General features: G+C 59.5%; 1 protein-coding gene across 5 annotated transcripts in view; it reads right to left on the bottom strand.

Moving 5' to 3' along the window:
- The window catches only part of Gtf2ird1 (GTF2I repeat domain containing 1), a 43,962-nt gene extending 30,218 nt beyond the window's left edge, over window positions 1–13,744 (bottom strand). For all 5 annotated transcript variants that reach the window (XM_070035562.1, XM_070035563.1, XM_070035564.1 and 2 more), the window contains exon 1: window positions 13,615–13,744. The gene's annotated coding sequence lies outside the window, so the exon portion shown is untranslated. The remainder of the gene's footprint in view (window positions 1–13,614) is intronic.
- Between the last annotated feature and the right edge of the window lie 222 nt (window positions 13,745–13,966).

The following is a 13,966-nucleotide window of genomic DNA, read 5'->3' as shown; positions in this document are numbered from 1 at the left end:
GAGGGTGTGGCTCAAGTGGTTGAGTGCCCACCAAGCAAGTGAAAGGCTGAGTTCAAATCCCTAAGAGCCATTAAGAAAAAAACTAACCCCAAGTATTCCACAATTCAAGATAGGAGGCAGTTTTGGCTCTTGGCCTTTGCAGGGAGGCGCTGGGCAAGTACAGAAGCTCACGCTCACACCACGAGCCCCCACCACATGCCCTGCACACTGGATCCATGCACCCACCCAGACCCCCGGGCAGGAGGTACCCCTGCCTCAGTCTCCCTATCCCAGAGACCAGATGGCGGGTGCTGGAGCTGACAATGTGCGCGTGCCCATGTGCATGCGCGCACGCGCGCACACACACACACACACACACACACACACAGAGCCAAGGCAAGTTCTCGCACCACCCAAACACGGCCCCCGCAGCAGCCGTGCCATATGCCCGTGTTTCCCCAGAAGGAACACAAACAAAAGCAAGGGCTCGGTGGGGTGGGGTGGGGGACCACCCTGCTCCCAGGGCTCAGCAGGGGGGGGCCACCCCCTTCCCACAGCAGCCCAGGGGTGGGAGTGTCGATGCGGCCTCAGCTCTACCCTCTCCTACAGGCCCAGCCGTGGTCAGGGCCCCAGGCCTCGCAGACCCCAATGGCTGCCCCTCAAGGTCCGACGCCCTCCATCCTGCCCACTTGTGAAGCACCTGCTCATACTGTGTCCTGGCAGCTGAAGCCTTTGTCAGTGTCGTGACATACTGTGAGTATGCTCTTCCGTAAAGAAAAGAGGTCAGCTAGGGACCGTGGCTCACATCTGGAATCCCAGCTATTCAGGAGGTTGATAAGGGAGGATTGTAGTTTGAGGCCAGCTTGGGCAAACAGTTTGCAAGCCCCCATCTCCACCAGCAAGCCCAGCATGTTGACTGCCCCACCGCCCACTCCTACTCTTAGCCACTAGCATGGCCAGGCGCCGTTCCCCACATAAAAGGACAGATTCTGGAAGGCAGGGATGGGATCCCCACCCAGCTCCTCCTGCAGCTCCTTTAAGTTCAGCTGGCCCAAAATATGACCCACCCAGGAGAAGTGGCCCTTGCATGTCCCCAGCCCCCTTCCTACTGCCTCAGTTTACTCGTGCACGGATGCCATGGTGGTTTCGCTTTCCAGGTTTGGGGTCACGCTGGCTCTGTGTGCAGGCAGAGACTTTGTTTCCCCTCTGCCTCAAGAAAATTACATTTTCCTTTTCCTGCAGAGCTGGGGCTGGAACCCAGGGGTTTGGGCCAGTTGTTCTCCCTGGGGACCACACCCTGCCTCTGCTTAACGTATGTATGTATTTATTTCTTTCTGGGGCTTGATCTGGGCACTGTCCCTGAGCTTTACTCTCGAGGCTGGTGCTCTACCACTTCAGCCACAACTCCATTTCTGGCTTTTTGATGGTTCATTAGAGATAAGAGTCTCACAGGTTTTCCTGCCTGGGCTGGCTTTGAACCATGATCCTCAGAGCTCAGCTTTCTGAGTAGCGGGGATGACGGGCATGACAAAGTCCTTTCAAAGAGGGTCTCCAACTTGGCAGGGTGATGCATGCCTGCAATCCCAGCATTGGGAGGCTGAAGCAAACCCGGACTACATGGCGAGACCTTGCCTCAAAAGGAAGAAAGGGAAAATAAATAAAAGCTGGGCTGGGCGCCCCGCCTGGCAGCTCACTTCTGCTCTCCTTGGCCAGCTAGCTGACCCTCGTGTACTCGGGTAAATCAAGGCAGAGCCTGGAGCCCACTGCATCCAGGACCCCGTCACCCGGGACATGGGGTACTCTTCCCAGGGGCCAATTAATGCCATGTGCATTTTTTTTCTTTTGACGCTGGATTAGAACCCAGGCCTCAGGCATTGAAGCCCCAGCCCTGGCTTTTCCCGTTCCTTTCCTCTATGGAAACAAACTTCATTTCTTCAGGAGGGAGCACTCACCCGGGCATTCCTGGTGTCTGCAGCGTATTTATTGGCTTCCTCTGTCCTGGGTGTGCCCAGTGTGTTGGGAAAGGCAGACAGACAGACAGACAGGCGGGCGGGCAGCCCCAACCACAGGAAACGCCATGGTGGAGTGTCGTAAAAACATGAAAGGTCATACTGTGTAGAGTTCAAAGCCAGGTCAAACCACGATGCTACCCATCAGATGTTGGGGCTGGGTGCGGTGGTGCATGCCTGCAATCCTGGCGCCCACAGGGGCACTGGAGAGGGTTGAGGTCAGCCCGAGATACAGTCAAGGTTAAAAAACTAAAAAAAGGAAGAGTGTAAAACAAGTCTGGTGTTGGGGCACTGAAACGCAAGGTGGAAGTGTGTGCCTGGCCTTCGAGTCTGAACTCAGGTTTACGTTTATCCCAGGATGTGCAGGGTCAGAAACGCAGCTCGCCTGTCTGCCATCGTCCCCCCAGAGCACAACGGTGGGGGGGGGGTGTCTGCACGGATCTGCACGCGCCCACAGGAGGTCTGCACAGGTGCGCAACGAACAGCCAGAGAATGATGGGGGGGATTGCGCAGATGCGCATGCGCACCTCCCAGAGCAGGCAAGTCTACACACGTGCACAGAGAGGTCTGCACAGAAGCGTGTGTGTGCAGAGGGGCCGGGCGGGAGCACAGGCCCAGGGCTCAATTTCCCTCCTACCCCTTCCCTAAATGACTTCTGCCATTTGGGAAGGATGAAGAGGAACCTCATGCTGTGAAGCAAACCTCTGAAAAGAGCTGCAGACACCTGGGGCAGGGAAGGGCCCCGCCAGCCCGGCTGCCCAGCGCAGGGACAGGACCCCGCAAGGCTTGGTGTCCCCATGTCCTGGACAGGACCCAGGCAGAGCAGCCCCCCCCCGCCCCATCCATGATTCCATGCGCCTTGGCGGTGCTTGGAGCTGGCCAGCTCTGACCCCACCCCCGCGCCCCAGGCTGGGACAAGGTGACCGCAGACTGCAGTGGGTGGCTAGGGCTGTATGACACCTGGCCACTGGTGGCCACTCAGCGACAGGAAAATCCACCTGACTTGGGTATTTTGCTAGGTAGGCACTCCACCATTTGAACCGTGCCTCCCAACCCTTTTGTGCTAATGGGATCCCGATTTATCCGGGCTGGCCTTGGGCTGCGCTCCTCCCAGGGTGCTCCCAGGCCACGGGACAAGGTGTGGGCCACTAAGCTTCCCTGACTTGGGGGCACGCAGGACCATCCAGAAGAGGCTGAGACAGCCCTGAGCCTGCTCTCCAACCCTGCCTGCCCCAGAAGCTAGGATGGCAGGGCAAGCCAGCACCCCCGTGTGCCAGTCCTGGGCACAGACTGGTGCTCTACCATTTGAGCCACATCTCTTTCCACATCTCATGGCTTTTCCTGCCTGTGCTGACTTCTAACATGCTCCTCAGATCTCAGCCCGAGTAGCTGGGATTACAGGCGTGAGCTACCAGCACCTAGCTCCAACATATGCTTTCTGACACTGGGTCTTACTAGGCGGTTCAGGCTGGCCTGAGCTTCCCCATGCCCCTGCCTCACTCCCCCGTACTGCGATTATGGGATGGGATTACAGGCATGTGCTGCCATGCCTGGCTAGATTTATTCATTTTACTGTAAGTAAATTATCCTTCCATTAAAAAGAGTGACACGCAGGAAGCCCAGGGTGGTGGAGGATGGGGGAGGCTCCCAGGGGTGGTGATGTCAGAGCTAGCTCGTATTCAAGGGGTCACCCACCTGCCATGGCAGTGACCATCTGCCTGGACACCCAGCTGGGCAGATGCTGAAGGCCTGACAGTGCCAAAGACCAGCTGTCCAGGAGACCAGACGCCAGCCAGGCGCCCACGCGTGGCGCCCGAGCCGCTCAGGGCTGAGCAGGGCGGCGGTGTGGCTGGAGGCTGGTGGGGGGGGTGAAGTGGAGATCGGGGCTTGGCACTGCAGGGTGCAGGGCGCAGGGTGGGGCAGGAAGTGGGCAAAGACACCAGGCTGGCAGCCAGGGAGCTCAGAGGACACAAGGCCACGGCGGCACCGGTGGCTCTGGAGTGGGCTTAGGGCAGAAGAGCCACCGCTGTGGGCGTGGAAGCTGACATCATGGCCCCAGCTGCCTGACGGGGAGCAGGCAGAGGTCTGTGAGCTCCCAAGGAGGGGCCTGGAGTCATGCCTGGAACCTAAGGGCTGGAAGGGAGGGGGCTAAGCCTCTGAGCACTGAGGCCCCAGGCCCAGCTGTGGGGGACACTGCTAAGGGAGGCTGTGGGTGAGGAAGGGAGGCAGGAGAGGGGGAGGATGGGATCTGGAGCCCCTGGGGGAGAGGTCTGGTCAGGGATGACACCAGAGGCTCAGGGGCCACAGTGACATGAGGGGGGGGGGCAGTAGGGACGGGATGGGAGGTGGGTGCTGGGGGCTAGCGAGGCCTCCGAGGGGAAAGCCTAGTACACAGGTGGGGACCCCCAGCACCCTTGGGTGGTGGGCCAGGCTCCCCCGGGGTGGCCAGGGGCGGGGACACAGACCCCACCCTAGTAGGATCAGAGGCCCCTCCTAGTGGGCAAAGGGGGCCCAGTGCCACTGCCCTGGGCATGGTGAGGGCTTCGCACTCAGGGCTGGCAGTGGGGACGCAGCCGCAGCTGCCCCCACCCCAGGTCTGCATGCTGGTAGTGTGCGGGGCAGGTGGCAGGGGCTGGCTCAGGGGTCTGGGCGCAGAGCTGGGGCGCAGCCGAGGCTGCGGGAGCAGCTGATGTAGAATGTTTTTTTTGTTTATTGGTATTTTTGAGACAGGTTCTTGCTATGTAGCTCAAGCTGGCCTTGAACTCTCAATCCTCCTCTTTCTGCCTCCCCGAGTCCTGGGATTACAGGCGTGCGCTGCCACACCCCGATGGCACCAGGCTCTTGAGTCCCCAAAGCAGTCTCAGGCATTTTGTTTCTTCTTCTTCTTTCTTTTTTCTTTTTGTCAGTCGTGGGGCTTAAACTCAGGGCCTGGGCTCTGTCCCTGAGCTTTTGTGCTCAAGGCTAGTGCTCTACCACTTGAGCCACAGCACCACTTCCAGTTTTCTGGTGGTTCATTGGAGATACGAGCCTCTCAGGGACTTTTTCTATCCAGGCTGACTTCGAACCACAATCCTCAGATCTCAGCCTCCTGAAGAGCTGGGATTATGGGCATGAGCTATCAGAGCCCGGCTTCCTGGCATTTTCTTATGGCAACAACAACAAAAAAAGAAACAAGACTGGCAGCCACTGGACATCAGACAGGGCTTGAACTCGGGGCCTTACATATGAAAGGCGAGAGCTCCACCGCCCCACGCCTCCAGCCCTGATTTCCACGGGCTTGTTTCCCTCTAGGGCATGGCTGGAGACCCTCGCTGGGATCACAGGCGCGCCCCCATGCCCAGCCTCCCTCTGTGGGAGCCAGTCCTGCAGACTTCTCTGCCTGGAACTCTGCTCCTGCCAGACACGGCCTACAACCGGGCCTCACCAGCTTTTCTGCCAGGCTGGCCTCAAACTGCGATCCTCGCATGCTAGGCCTCGCACGTGGCCGGGGCTGCACATGGCTCCGGAGGCCCAAGGTGGACGCGGTTCCCACGGGCGGAGAGGCCGAGGCGCAGGGCCGGCCAGGCGCCCGGCTCGCCACGCCTTTCCCAAACACCGTGCACGTGGAAACGCCATCTACTCTGCATGCGCACAGCTCCCAGCGCATGCGCCCATGCCATGCACGTGTACACGCCGTCTATTCTGCAAGCGCACAGCTCCCTGCGCATGCGCCCATGCCATGCACCCCTGTGCACTTAAAACAGTCCACTGCGCACGCGCACCCACTCCCAGCGCACAATCACCGAGGCCACAATGGCAGTGCATTCGTGATGGCCCCAGCCCTGCCACACCCCACAGGCTCACAGTGCCCTCCCCGTGGTGAAGGAGACTGTGGAGGCTCGGGACAGGTTAAGAAAGGCTGTGTGCCCAGATGTCACACGGAAGGGATGCTCAGGATGGCTTGGAAGCAGAGGTGAGGAGGGCTGGGCATTGTGGCAAACACCTGTAATCCCAGGCCTACACTGACTGTGTATGGGGGAGGGGGAGGGTGCAGTCTGGAGAGTTCCACAGTCCCTATCTAAAAAAAAAAATCAAGCTAGCAGGCTCACACCTGTAATCCTAGCTACTCAGGAGGCTGAGATCTGAGGTCCATGGTTCAAAGCCAGCCCGGGCAGGAAAGTCCGTGAGTCTCTTCAATAAACTACTAGAAAACCTGAAGTGGCGCTGTGGCTTAAGCAGTAGAGTGCTGGCTTTGAGCTGAAGAGCTGAGGGACAGCGCCCAAGCCCAGAGTTCAAGCCCCACGACTGGCAAAAAAAAATCAAGCTAAAAGCAAAACTAGGGACATGGTTGAGGTGGTAGAGCACCAGGCTAGCAAGCACAAAAGTGGAGTTCAAATCCCAGTACTGCCAATAATAAAAATGAAAAGGCTGCGAAGCAGAGGCCATGGTGGGGCTCCCACGGTGTCCCAAGAGTGGCCCCCCAGGATGGCTGGCAGGCTGGCCCCGCCCAGCCCAGGTCTAGACAGGCAACACAGGTATTTGCAGACCCTGGCATTCACAGGCAGAGGCGCTGCCTCTGGTTTGTCCGGCTCAGGAGGTGTCCAGGCAGAGCTCAGGCGGCAGGATGGAGCAGGCCTGGTGCCTGGGAAGCAGAGAGGAGGGAATTTGAGCAGGATTGGGGGGCGGGGGACTCGGCCCCAGGACAGTCTACCAGGCAGCAGGCTCAGAGTTACCCACCATCCCAGCAGCCGGCTGGCTACCCTCTCCCTTACACTCACAAGGTCTGTGCTGGCATAGGTCACAATGACTGGGCCCAGGAGGCCAGGGTTTGCCTTCCCAGCTCCCTCAGGGACAGGGGCCACCATGGGACCCAGTACAGGCCTGCGCAGTACCATCCAAGTCCTTAATAAGGAGCAACCTCTGAGAGGAGGAAGATTCTCGGCAACTTCACTCTGCCCATCTGAATGGCCTGTGGGTGTGATGACTGGTGGAACTGTAGCTCTTCTGTGACTATGAAGCATGAGCAAGAGAACAAACTCTAGCATGCTAAATCAAGACCCACAAGCACATCATGTCTCCAAGGATGGCTATGATGAAAAAGACAAATAGAGGCTGAAAGCATGGGTCAAGTGGGAGAGCACCTGCCTAGCAAGCCTAGGGCTCTGAGTTCAAATCCAAGGACTGGCCTCTGGAAATGCAAAAACAACTCAAACCGCAAAGCTGGGCAAAGGGTGTGGCCCGGGGGTGCAACACTTGCTTAGCATGCACGAGGCGCTGGGCTGCAGCCTCAAGCATCACTTTGTGGGCAGCCTTGTCCATCAGACAAGGCTGGCGACCACTGAGGGGCTGCCAGGCCGAGGAAGATGCCAATTCTACCCTTTTCAGAGGAGAAACTGAGGCACAGTCTGTGCTCCATGGACAAAGAGCATGAAGGGCCGGGATCACACACAGAGGGGAGATTGCGTGTCCAGTCCTTCCTGAGCGGGCCTGGGGGCTCCCAGAGGGCCGCCTAGAGAGATACCATGTGACAAGTTGAAAAATATATATATATACTTTCTTTTTTTTTTTTTTGGTTGGTCATGGGCCCTGAACTCTGGGTCTGGACGCTGTCCCTCAGCTCTTCAGCTCAAGGATAGCACTCTACCACTTGAGCCACAGCGCCACTTCTGGTTTTTGCTGCTTATAGGGTGCTGAGGAATTGAACCCAGGGCCTCATGCATGTGAGGCAAGCACTCTACCACTGAGTCACCTTCCCAGCCCAAATATATATATATATATACACTTTCTTGAGCCTGGCATGGTGGTGCACACCTGTAATCCCAGCACTCCGAGGCTGGGGATGGGATCTGGGCCACACAGGGAGACCCTGAGTTTGCTTAGAACAGTTCCCAGCAGAGTCAGGCGGCACCCCCCTGCTCGGCAGTGAGCCGCGTGGCAGGTCAGCGCTCAAGCTGGAGCTTGAACCCCATCTGTGGGGTTCAAAGGCCCCAGTGGGGCCCGGGGGGGGGGGCCAGGGAGGCACGGAGCCGGTCTGCTCAGGGTGTGTGCAAGTGTTTGGGGCGGTGGCCAGGCTGGGATCAGAGACAAGGATGTGGTTAGGGAGGCAGCACACCCCCAGCTGGGAGTTAGGGTGCAGGGGGGCTCCTCTCCTCCACCCATGCCCCAAGCAAACACTTGCAGAAGCAGCTCCTGGTGCACAGGCGCCGCCAGGACCACCCCGGCGCCGGGGGCCGCCACCCACAAACGCCCAGGGGCCGGCACCCACATCCTCTTGGGACCTCCCATGGGGCACCCACCCTGCGGGCCTGGCCTTGAGGGGCTCCAGGGACACTGCAGGGTGGCGGTCACTCACCCCAACACAGCAGCGGGACCCTTTATGTTCCTGGAAGCAGTTTTTCTTTCTTTCTCTCTCGGTGGTACCGGGATTTGAAGCGAAGGCTGGCGCTCTACCCCTTGAGCCATACATACTTTCAGCCCAGATTTTTTGCTGGTTATTTTGGAAATGGAATCTCATAGACTTTGCTGCCTGGGCTGGTTTTGAACCTCGATCCTCCAGATCTATCTCCTGAATAGCTGGGATTACAGGTGTGATTTCCTGGCCCCCAGCCTAGAAGCTGTGACTCCCAGAAATCGGATGCATTTGTGGATAGGAATCTTACCGGTTCTTACTAAGTCCCCAACTCCCTGAACCCCCTAACAGACCTGGCCCCAGGCAGCTGCTTAAGCAGGCAGGATGCAGCCTGGAAATGGCCTGATTAGAAGCTTCTACGACCAACTAGAATCTCACTGCTGGCCATAGGAACATGGCTGAAAACAGCCACTGCTCACATGAGGCCCATTATAGGTGTCCTGTGCTTCCTGTCACGCAGGATCCCACCAGGAGTCCCGCAGGTAACTCCTGTAGACCCGGCCTCACCTGGGCTTGGGACTCGGGAGATCCATGTTTCTGTGGGAAAATCCACCAGCTTGGACGTTGCCCATACTGGGTCTTGCAAGGACCTCTCAAACCGTGGATATTTGCTCATTTAAATACAAGCACTTGGCCTGGCACTGGTGGCTCATACCGGTCATCTCAGCTACTCAAGAGCCTGAAATCTGAGGACTGAAGTTCAAATCCAGCCTGGGCAAGAAAATCTATGAGACTCTTATCTCCAGGGAACCACCAGAAAACCAGAAGTGGCGCTGTGGTTTAAAGTGGTAGAGTGCTAGCCTTGAGCAAAAAGAGCTCAGGGACAGTGCCCAGACCCTGAGTTCAAGCCCCACAATTGACAAAAATAAATAAATAACTCTAGGCACCCAGAGGCCCTGCCACACGCCTTCCCAGGGCCCCAGAGCCTCACGGGACAAGGCCACTGCCCAGCATGACCACTGTGGGACCCAAGACATAACCAATGTGCATCCCTGCCCACCACCCCCATCTTCAGGTGTCCCAGCCCCTTGTGGATTGTTCCAGAACCCAATTGGGCTGTGAAGGAGCCCTGGGCCCAAGGCCCCCCCCGGCAGCAGCGGCAGGTGTAATTTCATCGCAGAGCTGCGAGTCACCAGAAACCAGGATGAAATTCCAGCTGGGGACGGGGTGGGCAGTGTCAGCGCAGCAGGGGTGCAGTGCGCCCCTCTTTTGGGTGACCCTGGGCTGTGCAGGGCTGGATTGCCACCAGAGGAAAGTGGCTGGGTTGTGTGTGGTCCAGTGGGTTGCTGGAGTACTATTGAGCACTGAAAAGGCACCAACTGCTGGCACCCACGCTCACTGCATTTGTGTGACACACACCAGACAGACATGGGGCAGACTGTCTGGGGGAGGGCAGGAGAGGGACCTAGCCACAAGGGCATTTGGGTTTCATGGTTTCATGGTTTACACCTATAATCCCAGCTACCGGGGAAGCACGATTGGGAAGATGGCAGTCCAGGCTGGCCCACTCGTAAGTGGAGATCCTACCTTGAAAATAACCAACACAGGGCTGGGAAGGTGGCTCAGTGGTAGAGCGCTTGCCTTGCATGCCTGAGGCCCTGGGTTAGCTTCCTCAGCACCACATAAGCAAAAAGAAAAAAGCCGGAAGTGGTGCTGTGGCTCAAGTGGTAGAGTGGTAGCCTTGAGCTGAAGAGCTGAGGGACAGCGCCCAGGCCCAGAGTTCAGGCCCCATGACCGGACCCAAAAACAAAACAAAACAAAAAGAAAATAACCAACACAGCCCCGTGACAGTAGCTTGTGCTACTGATCTGAAGACCGAGGTTGGAAGCCAGTTGGGGAAGGAGTCTCCGGGAGATTCTTATCTCCAGTTAACCACCAGAAAACTGGAAGTGGAGTTGTGGCTTGAAGTGGCAGAGTGCTAGCCTTGAGCAGAAAAGCCCAGGGACAGCGTCCAGGCCCAGAGTTCAAGCCCCATGACACAAAAAGAAAAGAACCAATGCAAAAAAAAGGGGGTGCTGGAGTGTTGTTCAAATGGTAAAGTGCCTGCTTAGCAAGCATAAGGCCCTCAGTTCAAATCTCAGTGGTAGGGGCTAGGAAGGTGGCTCAGTGGTAGAGCGCTTGCCTTGCATGCATGAGGCCCTGGGTTCGATTCCTCAGCACCACATAAGCAAAAAGAAAGCTGGAAGTGGCGAGTGTGGCTAGAAGTGGTAGAGCGCTAGCCTTGAGCTGAAGAGCTGAGGGACAGTGCCCAGGCCCAGAGTTCAAGCCCCACGACCGGATTAAAAAAAAGAAGAAGAAAAAAAAAGAGACTGCCCTCAAAACTTAGTGGGGTCCCACAAGTGTTGTGCTGTCTGGTGTTGAGATGGACAGACAGACAGACAGCTGGACTCCCTTTTCCTGTGTTCTCCCAGCACCTGTGCCTCACTTCTAAACTTCAGCCAGCAACTGGCCCCCCTGCCTTCCGGAGGCTTCCCCAGTGGGCACGGAGGGCAAGCACCCACCCACCAGCATCCTCGGGCGCTCAGCCAGGCCCCATCACCCAAACTTGCTGTGCCCACGCCACGTCCACACAGGAGACACGCTCCCCCTCCCGCTCCCAGCAGCCCTGCTTCGGGTGGCATTGGGGCAGTCGGCGGCCACGGTGTGGCTTGTCTTGGTCAAACCTCTGTGCAGAGCTCACCTTGCAGGGACAGCACCCAGGCCCTGAGTTCAAGACCCAGGACTGGCACCAAAAAAAAAAAAAGGAGGGGGCCAAAAGGACAGGACTGCTGACTGTCTGAGATACCCCCCGGGGCACCTCGGATCTTTATGGGGATCCTTCCTCCCCCATAACCCAGCCTTTCCTTTCCTGGCCAGTCCAGAGTTGCAGAGCTGAGAAATGAGGTTGTGAAGGATGGGAGGTAAACTAGGATGATCAAACTAGGGGGGCTCTCTGCCCCCCAAAAACCCACTGTCCCCTGCCTGGGGAGGCCAGGCTCCCCACCCCAGTTTCCCCCACAGCACCTCCTTCCTCTGCGAAGCACCTCGGCATGGGACCCAGGCCCTCTGGGCCCTGCTCCACTCCGGCGTCCCCGGCCAGTGCTGCAGCTCGGGCTCCTTGGTGCCTGTGTTCCTGGGGTCCCCTGCTGCTGGGCGGTAGAAAGTCCAGGAGCATCAGGAGGCACAAGCTGAGGTTTGGGGGAGTCCCCAGCCCAGAAGATGGAGAAGGAGGCATGGGGTCCCAGAGCCAGGGCAGGGGATGTAGGTGGAAACACTCCTGCCCCATGAGAACCCAGCCCAGACTCAAGAATCCAGAATGCACGCCAAATCCAAGCCACTCAGGAGGCAGAGATCTGAGGACCTAGGTTCAAAATCAGCCTGGGCAGTAAAGTCCATGAGACTCTTTATCTCCAATGAACCACCAGAAAACTGGAAGTGGAGTGCTAGCCTTGAGCAAAAAAACCTAGGGACAGTGCCAGCACCCAGGCCTTGAGTCCAAGCTCCATTCCCTCCACCCCCAACAGAACAGTAGGGGAAAGTTGCATTCACAGAGTAGGTAGGACTCAGCAGCTAGGTTTTACTCATGCATTCACTCATTCATTCATTCAACAGGTGTTTGAGCAGCAGGTCCCCTCCCCCACCTGCCCCTCCCCCAGTCCTAGGAAACAGAAAGGACAGAGTGTCTGGGGGACACCAGGAGTTCCCCAAGTGTGGGCACAGACACCCCATCCTGAGTTCCAAGGTCAAATTTAGGGAATGACGGCCTGGGTCCTGGGCACCACACCTCACTTCACCATGAGGTCAGCTGGGACCTTACAGCCGAGCCATCACCAAACCACAGCCTCCACTGTGTCCCTGTGCCAGACTCAGACCAGCCCCCCACAGCCTCCCGGAGGCTGCCTTTGGGGAGCAGAGGCGGTGGTGGCTCACACCTGTAATCCTTGCCAGTCAAGAGGCAGAGATCTGAGAATTGTGGTTCAAACCCAGCCCAGGCAGGAAAATCCATGAGACTCTTATTTATTGTGTACCACCAAAAAACAGGAAATGGAGCTGTAGCTCAAGTGCCAGGCTTGTGCCAAAGAGCCCGGCAACAGCGCCCAGGCCCCGAGTTCAAGTCCCAGGACTGAAACACAGAAAGAACCGCCATCAACACACTGTACATAAGTGATCCATCTACACAGCGATGCTCGTGATTAAGTAGGTTAGGGGGTCAGATTACAACCCGCACCACAAACCCGCACCGAGAGCTTCTGACCCCCCTGGCCGCTGCAGGCTTTGGGCCCTCGGAGTTGGAACTGTCCATTTCCAGGTCATTTTACAGAATGAGGTACAAAATCAAACCTCCTGCAGCCCACAAGTGGACGGGGTGTCTGCAGAAGTGGATCCCGGGGTGCATGCGGGAGATGAGGGTGCGTGTAGGTTGGGGTATCTGTAAAAGGAGATGGGGTGCGTGCAGATGGGGTGCCTGCACCCATCACGCCAGGCCGACCCTGGTCCCTGCTGAGACACCCTGGTCTCTCTGTTCAGAAGTCGCCGAGCCAAGGCTGCGCGACCTCCAGGGCCCCAGACAGGTGATCACGATGCTGGCTCCCCGTCCCGGGCCCCGGCCGGTGCCCGTCCTCCCCGGGGCCCGCTCCACTTCTGAGTAAATAAACCGTGGCCGGAGCCCTCTCCCCGTGAATGACGCGGCTGAAATGCGTGCGGCGCCCGGCGCCTCCCGGCCCGGGGTCCCGGGGCCTCCTGAGCCGGGGGCCGGGGCCGGGTGGCCCAGCGCCCCTCCAGCGCCGCCGGGGCCTGGCACGCGGGGACACGGGGCTCCCGGGCGGGGAGCGGGGTCGCCGGCGGCCTCGGGCTGGGCCCGGTCCCCCCGCCCCGTCCTCCCCGCCCACCCTTCGCGCCCGGACCACCCACAGCCGCCCCCCGCCGCGCGGCCCGCGGCCCCCGCCCGGCCGGGGCGCCCCGCGGGGACCCCCGCGCGACGCGGTTCCGCCGGGGTGGGTGCGCAGCCGGGGTCCGGTGCCCCGGGGTCCGGCTCCCCCCGGCCCGGGCCCCGCGCCCACCCCGGCCCCGGGCAGCGCCGTGACCTCGTTCCCGGCCGCATCGGCGGCAGAGGCCGGGCCGGGCGCGGGAGGGGGGGGGGACGGCGCCCCGCTTCCGGCCGCCGGGGCAGGTGGGGGGCGGCCCCCCACGGCGTCCCCGATCGCGCGCGCCCGCGCCCGGGGGCGCCCGGCCCGGGCCCCCCGCAAAACTTTCTCCTACCTCGGAGGACCCCGCGCTGCTGCGGCCGGCGGCGCCCGGCCCGGCCCGCGGCCAGGATGCAGCCTCCAGCCGCGGCGCCCTTCGTTAATCCGGGGCCCGGGAAGGCGCGGCGGGAGGCGGAGGCGGCGGAGGCCGGGGCCGGGGAGGACGGGGAGGCCAGGGAGGGGAGGACGGAGAGGAGGCCGGGGAGGAGGCGGAGGCGCGGCGGCGGCGCGGGCGGGGGCGCGGCGCGGGGCGGGGCGCGCGGGCGCGGGGCGCGGGGAAGCTCTTTGTTCTGTAATCTCAGTAAAATTGCCAGCCATTCGCCCGGGCCCTAATCCCAGCCCCGCGCAACACCTCCCTCCATTGGCTG

The sequence above is a fragment of the Dipodomys merriami genome, unplaced genomic scaffold (genome assembly GCF_024711535.1).
Source record: "Dipodomys merriami isolate MVZ:Mamm:240054 unplaced genomic scaffold, mDipMer1.0.p SCAF_26, whole genome shotgun sequence".
In the NCBI taxonomy this organism is placed as follows: Eukaryota; Metazoa; Chordata; class Mammalia; order Rodentia; family Heteromyidae; genus Dipodomys; species Dipodomys merriami.
Note: the sequence above shows the minus strand (reverse complement) of the source record. Positions and strands in the feature narration are given on the sequence as shown.